The sequence below is a fragment of the Triticum aestivum genome, chromosome 2B (assembly GCF_018294505.1).
Source record: "Triticum aestivum cultivar Chinese Spring chromosome 2B, IWGSC CS RefSeq v2.1, whole genome shotgun sequence".
Taxonomy (NCBI): Eukaryota; Viridiplantae; Streptophyta; class Magnoliopsida; order Poales; family Poaceae; genus Triticum; species Triticum aestivum.
Window position 1 is genome coordinate 568,720,286 of NC_057798.1, and position 21,798 is coordinate 568,742,083.

Sequence of the window (21,798 nt, forward strand, 5' to 3'; positions counted from 1 at the left end):
TAAGTTCTACTTGGCACAAACACTAAATAAAACATGAAAACACATCTAAATAGAAAGTAGATGCAAAATTTATTACTAAACAGGAACAAAAATATAAAAACACACAGAAAATTGGGTTGCCTCCCAACTAGCGCTATCGTTTAACGCCCCTAGCTAGGCATAAAAGCGAAGATAGATCTAAGTAGTGACATCTTTGGCACTTGATTCATAAGTAGCTCGCATGATAGATTCATAAGGTAATTTAATCTTCTTTCTTGAAAGTGCTCCATGACTTTCCTTAATGGAAATTGGAATCTAATATTCCCTTCCTTCATATCAATAATCGCGCCAATAGTTCTAAGGAAAGGTCTATCAAGAATAATAGGGCAAGAAAGATTGCAATCTATATCAAGAACGATAAAATCCAATGCACCAAATTTCTATTTGCAACAATGAGGACATCATTGATTCTTCCCATTGGCTTTTTAATGGTGGAATCCGCAAGGTGCAAATTTAAAGAGCAAAAATCAAGATCATGGAAACCTAGAATATCACATAAAGTTTTCGGAATTGTGGAAACACTAGCACCCAATCACATAAAGCAAAACACTCATAATATTTAATTTTAATCTTTATAGTAGGTTCCCACTCATCATTAAGTTTTCTAGGTATAGAAACTTCCAAATTAAGTTTTTCATCAAAAAATTGCATCAAGGCATCAATAATATGTTTGGTAAAGGCTTTATTTTGACTATAAGCATGAGGAGAATTCAACACGGATTGGAACAAAGAAATACAATCTACTAAAGAACAATTATCATAATTAAATTTCTTGAAATCCAAGATAGTGGGTTCAATGCTATTTAAAGTCTTGACCTCTCCAATCCCAGTTTTACCAAATTTAGCATCAAGATATAAAAACTCCAAATTATTGGGACGCATTTTAACTTAAGTTGACTCATCTCCAGTCCCATCATTATCAAGATTGATATTGCGAAACAAAGGTCTAATAGGGGACACATCAATAACTTTAAGATCTTCATCATTATTTTCATGGAAACTAGAAGAACACGGTTTAACAAAGCCATCTTTCTTAGCACGCAATCTAGCGGTTCTTTCTTTGCATTCATCAATGGAACTTCTCATAGATTTGAGAGACTCATTGATATCATGCTTAGGAGGAGTAGATCTAAGTTTCTAAGAATCAACATCAAGCGAAAGTCTATCAACGTTCCTAGCCAAATCATTAGCTTTAAGCAATTTTTCTTCAAGCAAAGCATTAAAATTCTTTTGAGAGATCATAAATTATTTCACACTATTTTCAAAATAAGAGGGAATCTTATTAAAATTACCATAAGAATTATTGTAGGAATTTCCATAATTATTAGAGGAATTACTAGGGAACGGTCTAGGATTAAAGTTTCCTCTATAAGCATTGTTTCCGAAATTATTCCTACCAACAAAGTTACATCCATAGATTCATTATTATTCTCAATCAAAGTAGACAAAGGCATATCATTGGGATCAATAGAAGCACTCTTAGTAGCAAACAATCTCATAAGTTCATCCATCTTTCCACTCAAAACATTAATTTCTTCTATAGCATGCACTTTTTTACTAGTAGATCGTTCGGTGTGTCATTGAGAATAATTAGCCATGATATTATCAAGGAGTTTTGTAGCTTCTCCTAAGGTGATTTCCAGGAACGTGCCTCTGGCAGCCGAATCTAAAAGATTTCTAGAAGCAAAATTCAATCCGGCATAAAAGTTTTGTATGATCATCCATAAATTGAAACCATGAGTAGGGCAATTGCGAATCATCAATATCATTCTTTCCCAAGATTGGGCAACATGCTCATGATCAAGTTGTTTAAAATTCATAATATCGTTCCTAAGGGAGATGATCTTAGCGGGAGGAAAATACTTAGAGATAAAAGCATCTTTGCACTTGTTCCAAGAATCAATACTATTTTTAGGCAAAGACGAAAACCAAACTTTAGCACGATCTTAAGTGAAAATGGAAATAACTTCAATTTAACAATATCATTATCTGTATCTTTTTTCTTTTGCATCTCACACAAATCAACAAAGTTGTTTAGATGGGTAGCGGCATCTTCACTAGGAAGGCCGGAGAATTGATCTTTCATAACAAGATTCAGCAAAGCAGCATTGATTTCACAAGACTCAACATCATTAAGAGGAGCAATCGGAGTACTAAGGAAATCATTATTATTGGTATTGGAGAAATCACACAATTTGGTATTATCTTGCGCCATGGCGACAAGTAATCCAACACACAAGCAAATAGAAAAAGGCAAGCGAAAGAGAGAGGAAGAAGAAGGCAAGTGGAAAGAGAGGAGATTGGGAAAGAGAGGGCGAATAAAACGGCAAGGGTGAAGTGGGGGAGAGGAAAACGAGAGGCAAATGGCAAATAATGTAAATGCGAGGGAGATGAGTTTGTGATGGGTACTTGGTATGTCTTGACTTGAGCGAAGACCTCCCCGGCAACGGCGCCAGAAATCCTTCTTGCTACGTCTTGAGCTTGCGTTGGTTTTCCTTGAAGAGGAAAGGGTGATGCAGCACAGTAGCGTAAGTATTTCCCTCAGTTTTTGAGAACCAAGGTATCAATCCAGTAGGAGGCTCCTCACAAGTCCCACGCACCTACACAAAACAAACAAAGAACTCGCAACCAACGCGATAAAGGGGTTGTCAATCCCTTCACGGCCACTTGCGAAAGTGAGATCTGATAGAGATAATATGATAAGATAAATATATTTTTGGTATTTTATGATATAGATTGGAAAAGTAAAGATGCAAATAAAAGTAGATTGAAAGCTTATATGATAAAAGATAGACCCGGGGGCCATAGGTTTCACTAGTGGCTTCTCTCAAGATAGTATAAGTATTACATTGGGTGAACAAATTACTGTCGAGCAATTGATAGAAAAGCGAATAATTATGAGATTATCTAGGCATGATCATGTATATAGGCATCACGTCCGTGACAAGTAGACCGACTCCTGCCTGCATCTACTACTATTACTCCACACATCGACCGCTATCCAGCATGCATCTAGAGTATTAAGTTCATAAGAACAGGGTAACGCTTTAAGAAAGATGACATGATGGAGAGGGATAAACTCATGCAATATGATATAAACCCCATCTTTTTATCCTCGATGGCAACAATACAATACGTGCCTTGCTGCCCCTGCTGTCACTGGGAAAGGACACCGCAAGATTGAACCCAAAGCTAAGCACTTCTCCCATGGCAAGAAAGATCAATCTAGTAGGCCAAACCAAACCGATAATTCGAAGAGACTTGAAAAGATAACTCAATCATACATAAAAGAATTCAGAGGAGATTCAAATATTTCTCATAGATAAACTTGATCATAAAACCACAATTCATCAGATCTCGACAAACACACCGCAAAAAGAGTTACATCGAATAGATCTCCAAGAAGAGGAAGGAGAACATGGTATTGAGATTCAAAGAGAGAGAAGAAGCCATCTAGCTAATAACTATGGACCCGAAGGTCTGTGGTAAACTACTCACAACTCATCGGAGAGGCCTTGGAGTTGATGTAGAGGCCCTCTGTGGTGGATTCCCATTCCGGCAGAGTGCTGGTGATGGCTCTAAGATGGGATCTCGCGGATACAGAAGGTTACGGTGGCGGAAATAGTTTTTCGGTGGCTCCCCTGATGGTTTCGGGGTACATGGGTATATATAGGAGGAAGAAGTACGTCGGTGGACGCCCGAGGGGCCCACGAGATAGGGGGCGCGCCCAGTAGGGGGGCGCCCTCCACCCTTGTGGCTTCCTCGATTGCTTCTTGACTTGCACTCCAAGTCCTCTGGATCACGTTTGTTCCAAAAAATCATGCTCCTGAAGGTTTCATTCCATTTGGACTCTGTTTGATATTCCTTTTCTTCGAAACACTGAAATAGGCAAAAAAAACAGCAATACGGGCTGGGCCTCCGGTTAGTAGGTTAGTCCCAAAAATGATATAAAAGTGTAAAGTAAAGCCGATAAACATCCAAAACAGGTAATATAATAGCATGGAACAATCAAAAATTATAGATACGTTGGAGACGTATCAGTTCTCTTCGGAGGAAGAATGGGCATTGGAGTCTTCGGATTTTGATTCTGAAGCAGCGTGGCGATGAAGGCCGCCCCTGGCCTTCTTCTCGGCCTTCTTCTTCGGCGCCTTGTAAGGCGCTGGGACCAGCATCTTCGTAAGAAGTGGGCCGGCCGATTCTTCCGGCAGTGGGGCCGGACAGTGGATCCGCCCCGCTTTCTTCGTCCATCCCTAGGAGAATTGTGGAAGACACGTTAAAGCATTTTCCTCGAGATATGCCAATGAAACATATGAATTGCCGAACATAGCAGTGACTTACCGGACTTGCGGGGCGGGACATTTGGTACCCACGGTCCTCGGCGGAGTCCGGACATGATTTGCCGGACTTAAAAAGCACCTTCTAGATGTCCTTGTGCAAGGAACCATAGAGCTCCCGTAGGGTCTGGTGCTTGGACGGGTCGAATTCCCACCAATTGCAAGCTCGGTGCTGGCAAGGAAGAATCAGGCGAACTAACATCACGTGGACTACATTGACAAGTTTGATGTTCTTGTCTTCCATATCCTTGTTGTGTGTCTAGAGCACCGACAGTTCATCGGACGAAGACCAGTTCAGGCCTTTCTTGGGCCAGGACGTAAGCCACAAGGGGGCTCAGAATCAGAATTCGGGAGCAGTGGCCCACTTCTTGCCGCGCAGCTCAGAGATGTAAAAACACTGCTGCTGCCACTCCTTGACGGAACCATTGAAAGTACCTGATGGCCATGTGACTTTGGGCATCTTGCTCACCATGGCGCCTCCGCACTCAGCGTGCTCGCCGCTCACTACCTTGGGCTTCACATTAAAAATCTTCAGCCATAAGCCGAAGTGTGGCGAGATGCGAAGAAAGGCCTCGCACATGACGATGAATGTCGAGTTGTTGAGGAATGAATTAGGGGATAGATCAGGAAATCAATCCCGTAATAATACATGATGCCGCGAACAAATGGGTGGAGGGGAAACCCTAGCCAGCGGACAAAATGTGGGAGGAATACAACCCTCTCATGGGGTTCCGGAGTAGGGACGATCTGTCCCGCCGTCGGAAGGCGGTGGCCGATTTTCTTGGCCAAATACCCGGCCTCCTGAAGCTTTTTGATATCCTTCTCCCAGACGGTAGAGGCCATCCACTTGCCTCCTGCTCCGGATCCGGACATTTTCGGAAGATCTCTTTGAATGGAGAAGACGAACGCTTGGGCGCTAGGGTTCGAGCGTGCGGGAATGGATGAGTAGAGGGAGAAGAAGGCATGGGTGAAAAGGAGGAATCCTTGTCTCTATAAAGGCGGTAAAAACTATGTGCCTCCCCACTTGCCCTATAAACTCGCTTATTCCCCAAGCGCCGCATCGATGGCGCGGGTGGGTTACCCACACCCGTATTGATGAGAATCCCGTGATAAGGGGACATGATCCCTGCTTCGACAAGACGTGCCAATAAAACCGCCTTGCAATACATGCAGTAGCAGGTTGGTCATGAAAAATGGTTCGAATAATGACCGGGCAGTGGCATAATGTCACGCTACCAAAGGTTGTTAGCAGATTTGATTTGTGGAATTGTTCTCTCTTCGGTGGTATGTGGAATTTGTTTTGCAGAGCCGGACACGACTCTCGTGTTCAAAATCTTCTATGGAGTATTCGGAGAAGGAACCCGCCTTGCAAAGCCAAAGACAGTCTGTGCACCGGACTCATCGTCATTGAAGCCTGGTTCAGGGGCTACTAAGGGAGTCTGGGCTTAAGGGGTCCTCGGACAGCCGAACTATATACTTTGGCCGGACTGTTGGACTATGAAGATACAAGATTGAAGACTTCGTCTCGTGTCCGGATGGGACTCTCCTTTGCGTGGAAGGCAAGCTTGGCGATTCGGATGTGTATATCTCCTTCTCTGTAACCGACTCTATGTAACCCTAGCCCCCTCCGGTGTCTATATAAACCGGAGGGTTTAGCCTGTAGGATGACAACAATCATAATCATATGCTAGCTTCTAGGGTTTAGCCTCTACGATCTCGTGGTAGATCAAGTCTTGTAATACTCATATCATCAAGATCAATCAAGCAGGAAGTAGGGTATTACCTCCATCAAGAGGGCCCGAACCTGGGTAAACATCATGTCCCCAGCCTCCTATTACCATTAGCCTTAGACGCACAGTTCGGGACCCCCTACCCGAGATCCGCCGGTTTTGACACCGACAATGGGGGCTACGCTCAGGTCACGCATGGCATACACCACCCTACCAGGTCCCACAGACCTGGTCTTCGCGCGCCCCTCCCGAGTGAGAGAGCTTGACGAGGAAAGGTATGATGATTTGTTCGTACGTCTAGGGGGACTCCTGAGCATCGTGTCTCGGCAGCCTAACTAGCTGCGTAGCCCCTCACCCCTTGGTTTCATCCTGGTGATCTGGACGACCCAACGGAGGTTGAGGTATGCGCGGGCCCGGGCCCTACCGATGCAGAATACCAAGGCCCAACTCTCGTCCCCCCTTTCCCAAGCCGTTCGTACGTCATGGGGGAGTCCTGAGCATCGTGTCTCAGGAGCCTAACTGGCCGTGTAGCTCCTCACCCCTTGGTCTCGTCCTGGCGATCCGGACGACCCAACGGCGGTTGAGGTATGCGCGGGCCCGGGACCTGCTAACGCAGAACGCCAAGGCTTGCCCTCGTACCTCCTTTCCCAAGTTGTTCGCATGTCAAGGGGGACTCCTAAGCATCGTGTCTCAGGAGCCTAAATGGCCACGTAGCCCCTCACCCCCTAGCCTCGTCTTGGCAATCCGGACGACCCGTCGGCGGCTGAGGTAAGTGAGGGAGTCCTGGATAAGGGGGTATCCGGACAGCCGGACTATATTCATCGTCCGGACTATAGAAGCGTCAAGATACAAGACTCAAGACTTCGGCTCGTGTCCGGATGGGACTCTCCTTTGCGTGGAAGACAAGCTTGGCGATCCGGATATTATGTTTCCTTCCTTGTAACCGACTCCGTGTAAACCCTAGCTCTCCGGTGTCTATATAAAGCGGAGAGCATGGTCCTTAGAAGGCCGATCACAATTACAATCGTACCATCATAGGCTAGCTCTTAGGGTTTAGCCTCTATGATCTCGTGGTAGATCTACTCTTGTATTCCACATATCTTCAATATTAATCAAGCAGGAAGTAGGGTTTTACCTCCGTCGAGAGGGCCCGAACCTGGGTAAACATTGTGTCCCTTGCTTCCTGTTACCATCGGCCTAAGACGCACAGATCGGGACCCCCTACCAGAGATCTGCCGGTTTTGACACCGAGATTGGTGCTTTCATTGAGAGTTCCTCTGTGTCATCACTTCAAGGCTTGATGGCATCTTCAATCGTCAACAACACGGTCTAGGGTGAGACTTCTTTCCCCGGACAGACCTTCGTGTTCGGGAGCTTCGCACTGCGGGCCAATTCGCTTGGCCAGTTGGAGCAGATCGATAGTGTCGCCCCTGGCTACCAGATCAGGTTCTGAAACTCGAACTACACGGCAGATGCCCGCAGAGACTTGATCTTTGACGGATTCGAACCAGCGCCAGGAACACCGGACAGTCACGACGAGCATGGCCTAGACCTGCTGTCGGACAATGCTTGGAACATCATCCCTGCAATAGCCCCGGATCTAAATCCGGAACGGGTTGCGTTGCCCAAGGACGGAGGGATGCACCCTGCCCCGCAGGCCGCACACTCATCGGCAGTGGAGCCAAACACAGGCCACATCTCTACGGAGACCTGTATGCCCGAACCCCCGGACTCGTATACGGTTGTTGGTTCCGGTCCGCACGCTCCTGAGCCGGTCAAGCTATGTTGGGCTCAGGTAATGGAGTTTACCGCCGCGGACATCTTTCAGCACGCGCCCTTCGGCGACATGCTGCACTCTTTCAAATCTCTCTCTTTGTCAGGAAACTCTGGGCCGAACTATGTCCGGCCCGAGTGGGAAGCAGGCGACTAAGGAATTCGGCGCCCACCCACCACCCACTTCATTGCCACGATCGAAGAATTAACCGACGTGCTTGACTCTCAAGACATCGACGGTATGGACGACGATACAGGAGAGGCTCCAGAATCCCTAGAGAGTGGGACTACTACCTTGTCACACGATATATACATGGTACATACGCCCAATAAGGACGGCGCAGACCAAAGAGGCAGCCAGGCAAAAGCGAAAGAGGCAGCACAGACGCCGCTCAAAGTCAGCAATGGCAAAAATAGCGACAAGAGTGCAAGAAGGGTTGATATACCTGCAAACTACGAAAGCAATAATGACCACATGGACCCAGCGATGGAGCAGGATGAGCCAGGTCACGCCAAATCAAGTTCGGAGCAAATACCCGATCACAATGATCCGTACGGACGAGCTCATGACCCTAGAACAGGAAGACAGTCCGGACGATGATGCATTCATCATCCTGGACGAACAAGTGGAACGAGACAACCTCCACAGAAAGCTTATGGCCACCGCAAGAAGTCTAGAAAAGCAAAAGCAACGGCTCAAGGCTGCACAGGAAAAGCTAAGTCGCAGATGGAATAAGGTGCTAGACACTCAAGAGAGATATGGTGATGACCGACATACGAAAAGCTATCCGAAGCGCAAGCTACTGCCAGAATTCAACGACGTGGCCGTTCCACCAAAAGAAAATTTGACCATGAAACCAGACGTACCGCCTCACAACAATAACAGAGCAGCCGTGGACACTGCGCACGATCCACGCGAGCATCCGGATAAGAAGGCCGGTGCAGCCAGGTCCATATATGGATCTAGAAGACACACCCCAGCGCGGGACTATGGTCACCCAAACGCTCATACAAGCCAGATACCAGTTCGGAATCAACCCCAGACACAACAACAGCCGACTACATGCCACAATGCGCCCAGATACAGAGGGGTTGCTCACCCCCTGGACCATGAATTCCCACAAGGCTTTAAACCTGTGAACATAGAGGCATACGACGGCACGACAGACCCAGGGGTCTGGATCATGGATTTTATCCTGCATATTCACATGGCTCGTGGGGATGACCTCCACGCCATCAAATACCTTCCCCTCAACTTGAAGGGACCAGATCGACACTGGTTGAAAAGCCTCCCCGAAAACTCAATTGGGAGTTGGGAGGAACTCGAAGATGCTTTCAGGGCCAATTTTCAAGGGACTTATGTCCGGCCTCCGGATACCGACGATCTAAGTCACATAATACAACAGCCCAGAGAGTCTGCCTGCAAGCTTTGGAATAGATTCCTCACTAAGAAGAATCAAATTGTCGACTGTCCGGACACCGAAGCCTTAGTGGCTTTCAAACACAGCATCCGTGACGAATGGCTCGCCCGCCACCTCGGCCAAGAAAAGCCAAGGACAATGGCAGCCTTAACAAGCCTTATGACCTGCTTTTGCATGGGTGAGGATAGTTTGCTGGCCCGTAAGGCACCAGCAACCCCAGCACATCCGAAATAAGGGATGGCAACAGGAAGCCAAGGCGTAATAGAAACAAACGCCAAAACAAGGAAGAGAGCCCGGACAACACGACAGTCAATGCCGGATCCAGGGACTCTCGACCTGATCAGCAAAAGAAGCCATTCAGAGGTAGTAAAGATGGACCGTCCGGTCTACACAGAGTCCTAGATAGACTATGCCAAATTCATGGCACCCGAGAGAAACCTGCGAACCACACCCATAGAGAGTGCTGGGTCTTCAAGCAGGCCGGCAAATTAAATGCCGAACACAAGGGGAGGGACATACCAAGCAAAGACAAGGATGAACCTCCCCAGCCGAACACTGGGGGACAAAAAAAATTCCCGCCAGAGGTTAAAACAATAAACATGATCCACGTGACTCACACATCCACGAGAAGGCATGAACGCGCGCCCATAGAAGTGCGCGATGTAGAGCCCGTCGTACCCACGTCTCACTACTGGATGTCTCGTCTGATCACTTTCGATCGCATGGACGGACGAACTACAATTCGGCAAGGAGGATCACAGGCCTTGGTGCTTGACCCAATAATCGACGGATACCATCTCACCCGTGTCCTAATGGACGGCGGCAGTGGTCTCAATTTAATATACGAGGACACCGTCCGCAGGATGGGGATAGACCCATCCAGAATTAAACAAAGAAATACCACCTTGGAAGGAGTGATACCGGGTGTTGAAGCCTGCGTCAGGGGCTCCATCGTGCTGGAAGTAACATTCGGCTCCCCAGGCAACTCCAGAAGCGAAGAGCTGCTCTTCACTATCGCACCCTTCCAAATCAGCTATCACGCATTGCTAGGAAGACCGGCCTTTGCCTGCTTCAACGCATTGCCGCACTATGGCCACCTTACACTCAAGATGCCCAGTGCCTGTGGCGTCATCACCGTTAGCGGAATCATAGGGCGCCCTTCACGCGCAGAGGAATACGCGACGGCCCTAGCGGCCGGACTATAAGCGGCTCCAGTATTAAAAAACATGATTGGTCATTACGGCCACAGACACGGTTAGACGGGTCCGGTAGCCCGGATAAAATTCAAACAGGGCACCGTATATGTAATCCCATAACGGAAACCAGGGGCTGTCTATATTTAATACAGCCCCACACTTGGCTCGACCTTATTGGCAGGCCAATAGCTTACACTTTTATTATTAATCGCATACTTACGTTGCACCCTCCTACGAGTTTTTCTTTTTTTACAGACAACGTTCACGCGATACCCTTCCAGGATACGGCACAACAGAGACAAAGGCGCAGACGTGCAGCAGGGCCCCGTGCAACATGTTTCTTTTTAGATTAAGCCCCTGTGTAAACTTTTTCTACTGCCTATTGTTGTTTAACCATCCCATGGGTTCTATACCCACAGAGGATACTGCCGTTTTTGGCATTTGGCCACGGCAGACTAAATTGCACGTACCTAGAAATAAAGGTCTTATAATAGGCTCTTGACAGCCTGTCCTCTTTTACAAAAGACCGAATACCCTCGGGAGTGTTCGGCGTCACGAGTTTGGTCGTATATGCATCAGCTCCGAATCATGTCTTTGGTCAAATGTTGGGTTTGCCCGGCTCCTGGGTTTGCCGCCTTATGTTCCTCTATCATCCGGCTAAGGCAGGCCAAAGGAGAATTACTGCGATTGTGCCCTGGTTATTCTGGATGAGCGCCTCAGTAGAGAAAGCCGAAAACTGACTCTCATGATACAATGAGAGACTATTCAACCACTCGAAGACTCACCGGAATCCCTAAAGATTCCTCCGCATTAACGAAGGGCCGTTTCCCGGCCATGTACACACGCACCCGTATTCGGATGCGCGCGCATGTACCAGGGGCTACATAGTAGCCCCACCATTAGACTCCCATGGCTAAGCGAAAGTGTTATAGCTATATAGTCCGGTTGCCTAGTTCGGCGTGCGATCAGCTCCTTAACGGACCAAGACGTTGGATCAAGTGTGATTATGCATATTTTTTCGCCAACACCCCCGCATTTTCTACCTGGGGGCTGAAGCCAACGACTGCTATCTTTTAGACTAATTATACATATAAGAATGGCCGCAAAGGGGGTACAATCATACTTCCGGGCAAAAGTACAAACATAGCTCATGATTAAACTAAACATTGTTTTCTACAATGATTCGACTTCTCACTCGAACAAAACACTCTTCGAGCACTGCACCTCTATCAGGCGGGCACCTTCTGTGACTTGCGCCAAGTAGTGCTCGGCCGGATGTGGGCCTCCCGCCGGATCCTGGCTAGCTATAACAGTGGCCTCCATATCCGTCCAATAGGCTTTAACGCGGGCTAGAGCCATCTGCGCACCCTCTATGCACGCCGACCTCCTCATGGCGTCAATCCGGGACACGGCTCCAAGGAATTGCTGCACCAAACCAAAGTAGCTTTCCGGCTTAGGCCCCTTCGGCCAAAGATGGTCTATTACAGAATGCATTGCAAGTCTGAACAGCCTGTGGAGCTCCGCCATAGCAGCCACCTTCTCATTCAGTGGCAGCGGGCGAGTGGGAGCATTGAACTGCAACCAGAAAAGCTTCTCCACTTCTTCATCGCCTTGACCCGCGAAGAACTTGACAGCGTCAGCTGTACTATTCGCCAAATCCGCATATGCGTCTGCAGGACTCATGCGACCCGCCAGGGGAGCATACTTTGGATCCAGGAACTTTGTCCGCAGTAAGTACGAGCCCCCAGCCACGATTTTGTCAGCCTGTTGGAGCTCCTCCCGCATACTCCGGATCTCGGTCCGCATCTCCTTGGCAGCATTACGTGCCTTGTCCAGCTCGGCCGAACTAGCCTTATTCTCCTTTTCAAGGAGTGTGTACCGGTCGGTGGCATTTTTTAACTCCCCAGCCATTTCGGCCATCTTTTCCTCGCTTCGGCGATGAGCAGCCTGTTCAGCTCTCAATTCTTCGGCCACCTTTAGGGCAGCCTCATTGCTAGCCTGAGCTTGTTCCTTGGCTTGAGCAAGTTCCTCCCTTAGGGCCTCCACGGCAGCAGCACCATCTGCAGTGCCAACATATCGCATTAATATTATGCCTCTTTGGCATTTCCTATACATTATAATAAAAACCAAGCAAATACCCTGGGACTCCTCAAGCCGTTTATTCACCAGCGTGATATCGGCATCGATGGATCCGATTTGCCTCCTTAGTTTGGCAACTTCAACAGACTGGTCGGCTGCCAGATCCTTGTATACCTGCGCACATGTACGGCGCAACCATTAGTATATGATCCCTCGTTTGCTGCCTATGGCGGGCAACCAGAGTCTCAGGGGCTACTATCTATAGGTAGCACACCTAGCGTGTGCTTCATAACCAAAAAGTTGGGCATTTTTCACTACATACCTCAAAGCCTTTGAGCAGGCTAGTAAATGCCTCATTCAAGCCGTTGGTAGCGGATGAAATCTTCGTAAGCACCATGCTCATTAAAGAGTGGTGCTCCTCCGAGAGCGCGGCTCGCTCCAGACGGCCCGTCAGTACGTCCGGCCGGACACTAAACTGCGCTGGACCCTTCTCATTGCCCCCCGTGGGAGCCGAACGCTCCAGGCTCAGGGCGGCCGACGTATTAGCCTCCGTATTCGGCAGATCCGGACTCCTCCGTGACGACACCTCCGTGTCGCCCGCCTCATGAGGCGGAGAGTTAGGCGGGGTTTCACTCTCCATCATCTCCGGACGAAGGTCCCCTGAAGACAAACTCTGTTGAGAAGAGCTGCTCGCCGGACTACAAAAAACGAAGTCCTGGTTATGGATCTCGGAGTAACGTCACACCTTCGAATTAATGAATAACTTACGGCTCGTTGGAGGGCTGGCCCGTTGGTGGGCATGACGTGGTGAGGGCGCCCGTCGCGGCAGAGCCCTTTGGTGATGTTTTCTACCCTTGTTTGGGCGTCTCCGCCTCCAAATCTTCGGAGGCGGCCCTCTTCTTCCTGCGTGGGGAGGAGGCTTTGACCTTCCCTTCCCGACTATCCTCCATAGGAGGGTTAGCAATTTCCCTGGTCTGGATGCGCAGTGCATGAAGTTCAGCTTCACTGCCCTTTCATTCGCCTTTCCCTGAAGGGATTTTGTTGAGCGCCTGGTCCAGCATCTTTGCGATGGTTGGACCAGGCGAGCCTTCAGGAAGTGGCGCCGGACACCTGATTCTCTTTGCCTTCTCGAGCCATTCCTAGCCACGGAAGGATTTTCAGAATAATGGTTATGATAAATATAAATAAAGTGTCCGGTTTCAAGGTTACTTACTTGGGCATCTAGGCGATTGCAGCTTAGGACCGCATCCTCTGTGGTGTCCGGACACTTTGCTTCTGGTCCGAAGAATAATTTACACATTCCTTCGAGCGTCAGGCCGAAGAAGTGCTTAATAGTCCGCGGACCCTCCGGATTAAACTCCCACATACGGAGAGGCCGACGTTTGCACGGCAATATCCGCCGGACTAGCATTACTTGAATTATGCTGACAAGATTTATGTCCCTCCTAATAAGCTCCCGGATGCAATTCTGCAGTTCTGGTACATCGCCAGCAGGCCCATCATTCCATCCCACATCGGTCCAAGATGCCAACAGTGATGGGGGGCCTGAGCGGAACTCGGGGGTAGCTACCCACTTTGTGCCTCTGAGAGCAGTGACATAGAACCATCTCCGTTGCCATACGTAGGACACTTCCGAAAAAGTACCCTCTGGCCATGGGGCATCGGCGTTCCTGCTTATTATGGCGCCTCCGCACTTCACATGTCACTCCTCGATCATCTTCGGCTTCACATTGAAGGTCTTTAGACATAAGCCGAAGTGTGGGTTAACGTGGAGAAAAGCCTCGCACACGATAATGAAAGACGAGATATGGAGGATGGCGTCTGGAGCCAGATCATGGAAATCCAAGCCATAGTAGAACATAAGCCCCCTCACAAAGGGGTCGAGGGTGAGGCCTAGGCCTCGGAGGAAGTGAGGAGTAAACACGATGCTCTCATTGGGCTCCAGCGTGGGGATGACTTTCCCGGAGCAGGAAGCCTGTGCTGGATATCAGTAGTCAGGTATCCGACCTCCCTAAGCTTCGCAATATCCTCCTCCTGAATCGAGGAGGCCACCCACCGACTTGCTGCGTCGGATTCGGACATACTGGAGGATCTGGGGTGTTGGAGCTTAGGTTTTGGGTGATGGAGCTCGAGGTGTGAGAAGGAGCAGGAGAGGTGGAGACGAGGCGTAGGCCTCGACCCCTTTATAAAAGGGATGAATACCAAGAGTCCTCAGCGTGACCGCCTGAGACTTATCTAAAATACGCGAAATTATACCAACGGTCGCTGTGGGGTCACATATGCCCACATTGATGAAAGATCTCGTATTAAGAGGGACACGATCTCTGCTTTCGCAGGACGTGCCGATTAAACCGCCTCGCAACGCGAGTCGAGGTGGAGCAAGAAACGCTGGTTCGTGTTGGACTAGGCCACGATACAAGGGCGCGTCGTACGAAGATTGCCAGCAGAACGGATTTATTATAAGGGTATGTGAAGATCATCTCGCAGATTCGGACACTGTCTATGTGTTCGATGACCACATTGGAGTATTCGGTGGAGGAACTCGCCTTGCAATGCCGAAGACAAGACTGCACGCCGGACTCATCGTCATTGAAGCCTGGTTCAGGGGCTACTGGGGGAGTCCTGGATAAGGGGGTATCCGGACAGCCGGACTATATTCAACGTCCGGACTATAGAAGCATCAAGATACAAGACTCAAGACTTCGGCTCGTGTCCGGATGGGACTCTCCTTTGCGTGGAAGACAAGCTTGGCGATCTGGATATTATGTTTCCTTCAATGTAACTGAATCCATGTAAACCCTAGCTCTCCGGTGTCTATATAAAGCGGAGAGAATGGTCCTTAGAAGGCCGATCACAATTACAATCATACCATTATAGGCTAGCTCTTAGGGTTTAGCCTCTACGATCTCGTGGTAGATCTACTCTTGTATTCCACATATCTTCACTATTAATCAAGCAGGAAGTAGGGTTTTACCTCCATCGAGAGGGCCCGAACCTGGGTAAACATTGTGTCCCTTGCTTCCTGTTACCATCAGCCTAAGACGCACAGATCAGGACCCCCTACCCGAGATCTGCCAGTTTTGACACCGACAATAAGCGCGGGGACGGGCCGTGCCGACGCAGAACGCTAAAGCAAACGGAAAAAGAGACCGCAAAACCATAAGCTAGTTATTACAAAACATATTGTTCCAAGCATAAGTTCTAACGCCTCCACGAGGCACGGCACATGTTACAGAATAAAACCAGGAAGGAGCAACATCGCCGAGCCACCTCTTCGGCCTTGGCCACCGTCGTCGCCCGCCTGTGGAGTCTCATCGTCGATGATGTCGCCATTGTCCTTGCTCTTGGCTCTAACTGCGGGACCAACGGTGAGGAACTTGTCCAGCAGGGCCTCCACCAGACCCTTCATGGCGTTAGCAGCAGTGTCGCAGGAGTCAGGGTCCATGGGCTCGAGCAAGGCGGCAAAGTCAAAGCTGGCGTCCTGGAGATAAAGATGGTTGAAGGCACACATTAGGTCCGAGGAAGAGAGTATACGGGCCTCACCTTCCACCATGGAGCTGAACCCAGCGATGACGTCCTCGAGCGCCTCAATGAGCTCGGGGAGCAGAGCGGCAGGGCTCTCCTTCGAGGTCACCACTGACTGGGGCTCGCTCCCAAAGAGTTCGTGTCGCGCCTTGTGGAACCTTGCCTCGAGGGAGATGAGGGCGCCACGCTCCATGGTGGCCGCCTTCTCGGCCTCGGCAAGGGACGCCTGGGTCGCCTCCGCCTCCTCCTTCAACTTCTCCAGGCGGCTGCGCTCCGCGGCCTGTTCCTGGGCTGCCTCCTTTGGCTCGATGTCACGATCAACAATTGTAGCCTCCTGGGCCTTCACCTTCTTCTCTAGCTCCTGGAGCTGACCGACCTGGGCGGCCTGCTGATCCCGGAGGGCCTTCATCTCAGCCTCCATGGCATGGCACTGCCCTTGTGTGTCCTTGGCCTCTTTCAACGCCACGTCACACCCAGCAGCGGCTAAGCCGGCCAGCTTCTGGGCCTCCTCCACGGATACTGCAGCCTAACTCCAAGCCGCCCGGACAAACGCATCAGCCAGGAGCCACCCCGAGACCAGCTCTAGGCGCATCAACGCCATGTGCCGGTCCAGACCTCAAAGATCACTTTGGAGCCCATCCAGCATGGAGCGGTCTTCCTTCAGGGCCCCAGACGTGCCGGAGGCACCATGGCCCAATGGCGTGGTGGGTGGAAGAAGAGGCGCTCTAGGCACCAGGGCTGGTGGAGCCGCAGCAGCAGGGAGGACCAGGGGCTCAGGAGGCCTCGTGTCCTGATGCATCCATTTTGCATCATGCTTTTATATCAATATTTATTGCATTATGGGTTGGCACTACACATTATGTCACAATACTTATGCCTTTTCTCTCTTATTTTACAAGGTTTACATGAAGAGGGAGAATGCCGGCAACTAGAATTCTTGGCTAGAAAAGGAGCAAATATTAGAGACCTATTCTGCACAACTCCAAAAGTCCTGAAACTCCAAGAAAGTCAGTTTTGGAATATATTAAAACTATTGGGCGAAGAAAGCACCAGAGGGGGCCACCCATCGTCCACGAGGGTGGAGGGCGCGCCCTACCCCCCTGAGCGCGCCCCTTGCCTCATGGGCCACCTGGTAGGCCCCCGATGCCCATCTTCTGCTATATGGTGTCTTTTGGCCTGAAAAAAACATAAGGAAGCTTTCGGGATGAAGCGCCGCCGTCTCAAGGCAGAACCTTGGCGAAACCAATCTAGGGCTTCGGCGGAGCTATTCTGCCGGGGAAACATACCTCCGGGAGGGGGAAATCGTCACCATCATCATCACCATCAATCCTATCATTGAGAGGGGGTCAATATCTATCAACATCTTCACCAGCACCATCTCCTCTCAAACCCTAGTTCATCTCTTATATCCGATCTTTGTCTCAAAACCTAAGATTGGTACTTGTGGGTTGCTAGTAGTGTTGATTACTCCTTGTAGTTGATGCTAGTTGGTTTATTCGATGGAAGATCATATGTTCAGATCCTTTATGCATATTAATACCCCTCTGATTATGAACATGAATATGATTTGTGAGTAGTTACGTTTGTTCCTGAGCACATGGGAGAAGTCTTGTTATAAGTAGTCATGTGAATTTGGTATTCGTTCGATATTTTGATGAGATGTATGTTGTCTCTCCTCTAGTGGTGTTATGTGAATGTCGACTACATGACACTTCACCATGATTTGGGCCTAGGGGAAGGCATTGGGGAGTAGTAAGTAGATGATGGGTTGCTAGAGTGACAGAAGCTTAAACCCTAGTTTATGCGTTGCTTCGTAAGGGGCTGATTTGGATCCATATGTTTCATGTTATGGTTAGGTTTACCTTAATTCTTCTTTCGTAGTTGTGGATGCTTGCAAGAGAGCTTAATCATAGTTGGGAAGCTTGTCCAAGGAAGGGCAGTACCCAAGCACCGGTCCACCCACATATCAAATTATCAAAGTAACAAACGTGAATCATATGAGCATGATGAAAAGTAGCTTGACGATAATTCCCATGTGTCCTCGGGAGCGCTTTGCTTTATATAAGAGTTTGGCCAGGCTTGTACTTTGCTAAAAAAAGGATTGGGCCACCTTGCTGCATGCTACGTCTTGAGCTTGCGTTGGTTTTTCTTGAAGAGGAAAGGGTGATGCAGCACAGTAGCGTAAGTATTTCCCTCAGTTTTTGAGAACCAGGGTCTCAATCCAGTAGGAGGTTCCTCACAAGTCGCACGAACCTACACAAACAAAGAACTCGCAACCAACGCAATAAAGGGGTTGTCAATCCCTTCACGGCTACTTGCGAAAGTGAGATCTGATAGAGATAATATGATAAGATAAATATATTTTTGGTATTTTATAATACAGATGCAAAAAGTAAAGATGCAAATAAAAGTAGATTGAAAGCTTATATGATAAAAGATAGACCCCCGGGCCATAGGTTTCACTAGTGGCTTCTCTCAAGATAGCATAAGTATTACGGTGGGTGAACAAATTACTACCGAGCAATTGATAGAAAAGTGAATAATTATGAGATTATCTAGGCATGATCATGTATATAGGCATCACGTCCGCAACAAGTAGACCGATTCCTTGCCCATCTACTACTATTACTCCACACATCAACCGCTAGCTAGCATGCATCTAGAGTATTAAGTTCATAAGAACAGAGTAACGCATTAAGAAAGATGACATGATGTAGAGAGATAAACTCAAGCAATATGATATAAACCCCATCTTTTTATCCTCGATGACAACAATACAATATGTGCCTTGCAACCCTTTCTGTCACTGCGTAAGGACACCGCAAGATCGAACCCAAAGCTAAGCACTTCTCCCATGGCAAGAAAGATCAATCTAGTAGGCCAAACCAAACCAATAATTCGAAGAGACTTGCAAAGATAACTCAATCGTACATAAAAGAAATCAGAGAAGATTCAAATATTTCTCATAGATAAACTTGATCATAAACCCACAATTCATTGGATCTCGACAAACACACCGCAAAAAGAGTTTACATCGAACAGATCTCCACAAGAGAGGGGGAGAACATTGTATTGAGATCCAAAAAGAGAGAAGAAGCCAACTAGCTAATAACTATGGACCCGAAGGTCTGTGATAAACTACTCACAACTCATTGGAAGGGCTATGGTGTTGATGTAGAAGCCCTCCATGGTCGACTCCCCCTCCGGTGGAGCGCCGGCAAAGGCTCCAAGATGGGATCTCACGGATAGAGAAGGTTACGGTGGCGGAAATATTTCTTTGGTGGCTCCCCGGATGTTTTCGGGGTACGTAGGTATATATAGGAGGAAGAAGTACGTCGGTGGCCGCTCGAGGGGCCCAGGAGACAGGGGGCGCGCACAGTAGGGGTGGGTGCGCCCTCTTATCTCCTGGCCGCCTCGATTGCTTCTTGACTTGCACTCCAAGTTCTCCGGATCACGTTCGTTCCAAAAATCACGCTCCCAAAGGTTTCATTCCGTTTGGACTCCATTTGATATTCCTTTTCTTCAAAATACTGAAATACGCAAAAAAACAGCAATATGGGTTGGGCCTCTAGTTAGTAGGTTAGTCCCAAAAATGATATAAATGTGTAAAATAAAGCCCATAATCATCCAAAACAGGTAATATAATAGCATGGAACAATCAAAAATTATAGATACGTTGGAGACGTATCAAGCATCCCCAAGCTTAATTCCTGCTCGTCCTCGAGTAGGTAAATGATAAAAAACAGAATTTTTGATGTGGAATGCTACCTAGCATAATTCTCAACGTATTTCTTTTTATTGTGGCATGAATGTTCAGGTCCAAATGATTCAAAATAAAAGTTCATATTGACAAAAGAAATAGTAATACTTCAAGCATACTAATAAAAGCAATCATGTCTTCTCAAAATAACATGGCTAAAGAAAGTTCATCCCTACAAAATCATATAGTTAGGCTATGCTTCATTTTCGTCACACAAAGATGTTCCCAACTTCTACATCCCCGATGACAAGCCAAGCAATTATTTCGTACTTAAATAATCTCAAACCTTTTCAACCTTCACGCAAATACATGAGCGTGAGCCATGGATATAGCACTATGGGTGGAATAGAATAATGATTTGGGATTGTGTGGAGAAGACAAAAAAGGAGAAAGTCTCACATTGATGAGGATAATCAACAGGCTATGGAGATGCCCATCAATTGATGTCAACATGAGAAGTAGGGATTGCCATGCAACGGATGCACTAGAGCTATAAATGAATGAAAGCTCAACAAAATAAAACTACTGGGTGTGCATCCAACTTGCTTGCTCACAAAGACCTAGGGCATTTGAGGAAGCCCATCGTAGGAATATACAAGCGAAGTTCTATAATGAAAATTCGCACTAGTATATGAAAGTGACAACATATGACACTCAGTATATGAAAAACATGGTGCTACTTTGAAGCATAATATATGCGACTCATTACATGAAGACCATGGTGCTACTTTGAAGCACAAGTGTGGAAAAAGAGATAGTAACGTTGGACGCGGATTTTTGGGACATGCAGCCACGTGCTGCCGTAATCCCGTTCGTCCATGGGTGCATCAGGATTGTTGCTTTATATAGGCTCATTTGCAATACCTGGCATCTAATTTACTGGCCCTCCTGAATACGGCGTGCTATACGCCCAGCCAGTGGACCAGGCGACATTAATAATCGTATGTATACAGGTCTGGTAGCGCCCGACGTCACGGTTGGGGCGATGGCATAACTGATGTGGAGGTAGGGCAGCCATCATTAAGCACCCATGCTCGTTTGTTGCGCACACTATAGTTGGAGCTCGTGATCTTTTCGTTACTTGATGATTAGAGGAAAAGGAGAGCAGTGATGCCAGATGAGAGAACAACCAGTGATGAAAGGGTAACCACACTTGAAACACCACTAACAGGAGTCGTGGCGCGTGCAGTCAATCCGTGAAATGTCGTGCATGTAGCAAAATTTCATTTCGAAACTACTTTACACACGACATATGTTGTCCCGATCCTTACACGATGGCTAATCCAACAACTTTCTACCGTTTAGTCTTTCGCATGGATGGTATTAGGATATGTAGCATCGTCCGTGAAATGTCGTGCGTGTAGCAAAATTTATAGGCGAGCCTGGGGTGTCGTCGTGCTCTTGAAGACCCGATGAGTTGATGGCAAATTAATTCAAGTTGGGTGCCATGGTCAGACTACAGGATAGCAGGGGTGAATTGATGCGCGCAGGGGGTCTGGGTCTCATTAAATTCTTGTCCACTGGTGATTTATGGAGGTTCAGTTGCTGTGGTGTACACGCAACACAGATCATTAACTCTTGTCCACTCATGAGCCTGCCTTGCGGGCCATATGCTGGATGGGACAGAGGTAATACCCCGAACTATACAAGCTTGTCTACGAAACCGTAAAATGTCATAGCACTCGCTGTATTTATGTTGCACGAATCACGTGGGAACGAGTGGTGTCGATACCAACCTCGCGTGGCTGCATGTCTACACGCGATTTATCGTAGTAACATTGCCCTTCTTATTTTTTCTTTTTTTCTTTTTTTTGGGCCTTTCTTTTTTTTGGCCTTTCCCTTTTTTGTTTTTTGGGCAATGCTCTAATAATGATGATCATCACACTTTCATTGATTACAACGTATAAATTACAACTCGAAACTAGAACAAGATATGACTCT